Source organism: Dasypus novemcinctus, chromosome 24 (assembly GCF_030445035.2).
Source record: "Dasypus novemcinctus isolate mDasNov1 chromosome 24, mDasNov1.1.hap2, whole genome shotgun sequence".
Classification (NCBI taxonomy): Eukaryota; Metazoa; Chordata; class Mammalia; order Cingulata; family Dasypodidae; genus Dasypus; species Dasypus novemcinctus.
Window position 1 is genome coordinate 8171017 of NC_080696.1, and position 5882 is coordinate 8176898.

A 5882-nucleotide genomic window follows, 5' to 3' on the forward strand; every position below is an offset into this window, starting at 1 on the left:
TGTCTTCTCTGACCACAACAGAATGAAGCTAGAAATCAGTAACAGAGGAAGAAATAAAAATTTCATGAATGTGGAAATTATACAGCATACTCTTAAACAACCAATGGTTTAAAAAGGAAAGCACAAGGGAAATTAGGAACTATCTTTAATGAAAGTGAACATATACCAAAACTTAGGGTATGCAGTGAAGGCAGTGCTGGAGGTAGATTTATAACTCTAAATGTCTACATGAAGAATGACTTCAAATCTCAAAACTAGAAGAACTAGAAAAAGAAGTGCAAACTAAACACCAAGTGAAAATAATGAAGGAAATAAAGATTAGAGGGGAGCTATATGAAACTGAAAAAAAAAAAAAAACCAAAGAATCAACAAAAAAAGTTGGTTCTTCAAAAAGATCAATAAAAATCAATAGATCTATAGCTAGACTGCAAAGAGAAAAAGATAGATACAAATAACAAAAATCAGAAATGAAAAGAGGGACATTACTACTGATATCATTGAAATATAAAGGACTCTAAATGGATACTATGAATAACTGTATGCCAATAAATTATATAACCTAAATGAAGTGGAAAATTCTTAGAAACACATAAACTATCTACTTTGACTCAGAAGAAATAGAAGATCTCAACAAACCAATTCCTCCAATTACTACAAAGAGATTGAATCAGTAATCAAAATCCTCCCAACAAAGAAAATTCCAGGACCAGATGGTTTCACAGAGGAATTCTACCAAACATTCCAAGAAGATTTAACTCCAATTCCGCTCAAGTGCTTACATGAAATTGAAGAAGAGGGAAGATTCCCTAATTTATTGTACTAGGCCATCAATCTCATACAAAAGCCAGATAAAGTTACTGCAAGAAAAGAAAATGGCAGACATTCTCTCATACAGATGCAAAAATCCTCAACAAAATATTAGCAAACCAAATCCAAAAGCACATTTAAAAAATTATAATAAAAGATGGAGAATTTCTGGGAAGATGGAGAATTATAAGAGACACAAGATCCCCTTGTCTCCTGGAAAAAGAGAGGACAAGCAGAAACTATCCAGAAAACTGTTCTAGAGCTTAGGACACCAGGGGAAGGCTGGACAACACCCGGAAAAGAGAAGGGCAAAGAAAAGGAGACTCAGTGGGGAAGATCTATGAATAAAGCTGTAGCCATAGCTGCCAGCACCCATCCCCTCACCTTCGGAGAAGAGAGCAGTGGGTCCTCTGGCCCCAGGCCAATGGCTATAGACTGAGGGGACCACAGGGGTCCACTTCCCTAGGAAGGGGGAAAGGGAGGGACTTAGCCCACAATAAATCCAAATAGACTTACTCTAAGACACATAATATTCAAAATGTCAAATTCCAAAGATAAAGAGAAAATTCTGAAAGCAGCAAGAGAGAAGCAAAACATCTCATACAAGGGATGTCCAGTAAGACTTAGTGTAGATATCTTATCAAAAAGCATGAAGGTGAGAAGACAGTGGTATGATATAATTAAGAAACTGAAAGAAAAAAACTGCCAGCCAAGAATTCTTTATCCAGTAAAACTGTCCTTCAAATATGAAGGTGAGTTTAAAATATTCACAGATAAACAGAAACTAAGAGAGTTCATAAACAAGAATCTGGCTCTACAGAAGCACTAAAAGGAGTCCTTCAACATGAAAGGAAAAGAAAGGACAGGCTTGGAGAAGAGTGCAGAAGTGAAGACTATCAGAAAGAGTAACCAAACGGTTAAAAAGACAGATGAAAACTAGATATGACAAATAAAAGGCAAAGAAGAAAATGGTTGAAGTAAAGCCTTTGCAATAATAACATTCAGTGTCACTGGATTAAAGTCCCCATTCAAAAGATACAGTCAGACAGAAATGGGTAAAAAAAAAAACCCATAAGCCATCCATATACTGTTTGCAAGAGACTCATCTTAGACCCAAGAATATAAATAGACCGAAAATGAAAGGTTGGAAAAAGATATTCCACACAAACAGTAACCCAAAAAGAGCAAGAGTAGCTATAATAATAACAGACTTTAAATGAAAAAATGTTTTAAGAGATGCAGAAGGCCACTGTATACTAATAAAAGGAATAATCCACCAGGTAGGAGTAACAGTCATAAATATCTACATACCTAACCAGGGTACCCTGAAATACATGAGGGAAACTCTTGACAAAACTGGAAGGAGAAACAGACATCTCTGCAATAATAGTTGGAGATGTCAACATGTCACTCATATCAGTAGGAAAAACAACTAGACAGAAGATCAACAAGGAAATGAAGAACTTGGTCAATATGATAAATGAACTGGACCTGACAGACATATATGGAGCATTGCACCCCAAAATCAGCAGGTTATACCTTCTATTCAGGTTGTCATGGATCTTTCTCCAGAACAGACCACATGCTGGGTCACAAAACAAGTCTCAATAAATATAAAAGTCTATACAAAGTGTATTTTCTGATCATAATAGAATGAAGCTGAAAATCAATAGTAGGTGGGAAAGGGGAAATTTTGCAAATATATGGAGGTTAAGCAAAACACTCCTAAACAATCAGTGAGTCAAAGAGAAAACTGCAAGAGAAATAAGTAGATATCTTGAAATGAATGAAAATGAGAACGCAATTTATCAAAACTTATGAGATACAGTGAAGGAAGGGCTGAAAGGAAAATTTATAGCCCTAAATACCTGTATTTAAAAAGAAGCTAAAATCAATGATCTAACTGAACAACTGGAGAAACTAGGAAAAGAACAGAGAACCATTCCCAAAGCAAACAGAAGGAAAGAAATAATAAAGATTAGAGCAGATATAAAAGAAATTGAGAACAAAAAAAGACAAAACAAAGCAGAGAAACTCAGCAAAACCAAAAGCTGGTTCTTTGAGAAAATCCATAAAATTTACAAACTCTTTGCAAAACTAACAAAGAAGAGAGAAGATGAAAATAAATAAAATCAGAAATGAAAGGGGGTACATTACAGCTGACCACACAAATAAAAAGCATCATAGGAGGATATTATGAGAAACTGTATGTCAACAATTTAGACAACCTAAGAGAAATGGAAAATTCTTAGAAATACACCAACAATCTAGATTGTCTCTACAATAAATACAAGAACTCAACAAACCAATTACAAGCAAAGAGATTGAATCAGTCATCAAAAATCTTCCAACAAAAAAAGTCCAGGACCAATTTGTCTTCATAGGTGAATTATACCAAGCATTTCGATAAGAATTGATACCAGTCCTGCTTAAACGCTTTCAAAAAATTGAAGAGGAGATAAAATTACCCAATACATTTTATGAAGCCAATATTACTCCAATACCAAAGCCAGATATACTACAAGAAAAGAAAATTATAGACCAATCTCTCCAATGGTCATAGATGCAAAATTTCTTAAAATACTTGCCAATCAAATCCAACTGCATATTAAAAGAATAATACATGTCAGTCAAATGGGTTTTATCCCAGGTATGCAAGGGTGGTTGAACATGAGCAAATCAATCTAATACACGTCATTAAAAAAATGAAGGAAAAAAACACATAATCATCTCAGTTGACATAGAAAAGGCATTTGACAAAATCTAGCAGGGTGAAAACCCTGCAAACTCTAGGAATATAAGGAAAGTTCCTTAACATGATAAATAGCATATATTAAAAAACCCATAGCCAGCACTGTACTCAAGGGGAAATGTTGAAAACTTTCCCTCTAAAATTGAGAACAGAACAAGGATGCCCACTGTCACCACTGTTATTCAACACTGTGCTAAAAGGTCTAGCTAGAGCAATGAGGCAAGAAAGGGAGGGGAAAAAAAGAGGAAGTAAAACTCACTATTTGCAGATGACATGATCCTGTATTTAGAAAATCCCAAAATATCTACAACAAAGATATTAGAGCTAATAGATGAGTTCAGCAAAGTGGCAGGAAACAAGATCAACATGCAAAAAATCAGTAGCATTTCTATATATTAGCAATGAGCAAGCTTAAGAGGAAATCAAGAAAAAAATTCCAATAGAAAGCCTTAGATATCTAGGAATTAATTTAACCAGCAATGTAAAGGATCTGTATTCAGAAAATGCAAAACACTGCTAAAAGTAATCAAAGAAGTCCTAAACAAATGGAAGGACATTCTGTGTTCACGGATTAGAAGACTAATCATGAAGTTGCCAGTTCTACTCAAATTGGTTTAAAGATTCAATGCAATACCAATCAAAATCCCAACAGCTTACTTTACAGAAACAGAAAAATCAATTATCAAATTTATTTGGGAGGAAAGTGGTATCAAATACCCAAAACATTTTTAAAAAGAAGGGTGAAATTGGAGGACTCACACCTTGAAGTGTATTTTAAAGTTACAGTGATCAAAACAGCATGGTATTGGTGTAAAGATAGACACATTGATCAATGGAATAAAATTGAGAGTTCAGAAATGGACCCTCACCTCTATGGTCAACTGATTTTTGATAAGCCTACCAAGTCCACTTTTCTGGTACAGAACAATCTCTTCAACAAATGGTGCTGGGAGAACTGGATAGACCTAACTAAAAGAATGAATAAGGACCCCTATCTCACTCCCTATACAATAATCAACTCAAAATGGGTCAAAGACCTAAACATAAAATCCAGGACCATGAAACTCCAGGAAGATAATATCTGGAAACATCTAAAAGAGCTCTTAGTAGGTAGGGATCTCTTAAATCTTACACTCAAAGCATGAGCAACAAAAGAAAAAATAGATAAATAGGACCTCCTTAAAATTAAACATTTCTGCACCTCAAAGGACTTTGTGAAGAGGGTAAACAGACAGCCTACTCAATGGGGGAAAGTATTTGGAAATCATACATCCTACAACGGTCTAATATCTGTGATATAAAGCGAGCTTCTATGACTTAACAATAGAAAGACAAATGGCACATTTTAAAAAACAGGCAAAGGATCTGAACAGACATTTTTCTAAAGAAGAAATACAGATGGTGAAAAAATGTTCAACATCATTGGCTATTAGGGAAATGCAAATCAAAACTACAATGAGATATCATTTCACACCTACTAGAATGGCCACTATTAACAAAACAGTAAACTGCAGGTGTTGGAGAGGAACTGGAGAGACAGGAACGCTTTTTCACAGTTGGTGGGAATGTAGAATGGTACAGCCACTGTAGAAGTCTTTTTGGTGGTTCCTACGGAAGTTAGATATAGCTCTAACATGTGACCTGGCAATACTACCACTAGGTATATACCCTGAAGAACTGAGAGCAGTGACACGAACAGACAACTGCACACCAGTGTTCATAGCAGAATTATTTATTCACAATTGCCAAAAGATGGAAACACAATTGCCAAATGGCAGATGAATAAAGAAACTGATGCATACACACAATGGGATATTATTCAGCTGTAAATGAAGTCGTGAAGCACGTGACAACATGGATGAAGCTGGAGGACGTTATGTTGAGTGAAGCAAGTCAGGCACAAAAGGACAAATACTGGGTTTTGCTATTATTAACTAAATATAATAAGCATATTCATGGAATTAATAGCTAGAATATAAGTCACCAGAGGAAAAAAATGTGATTTGGGAATGAAAGCTAAGGTTTAAATGTGTAAAATTGATTTAAAAAAAAGGTTTTTGTGAATGTTTGGAAATAAATAAAAATGGTGAAAGCACTTCATAGGATATGTAATTAGTAGCGCTAACATATAGGTATGATAGGCTTTTTGTTGTTTTTCTTTTTTTGATAAATGAATATGCTCTAATATTGATTGAAGTGATGAATGCACAGCTCAGTGATTATACCAAATTCCATTGATTGTACACTTTAGATAAATTATATGGTTTATTAACAGAAAAAAATAAGGTGGGTTGGGGGAAAATACACCAAACGTAAGATACAG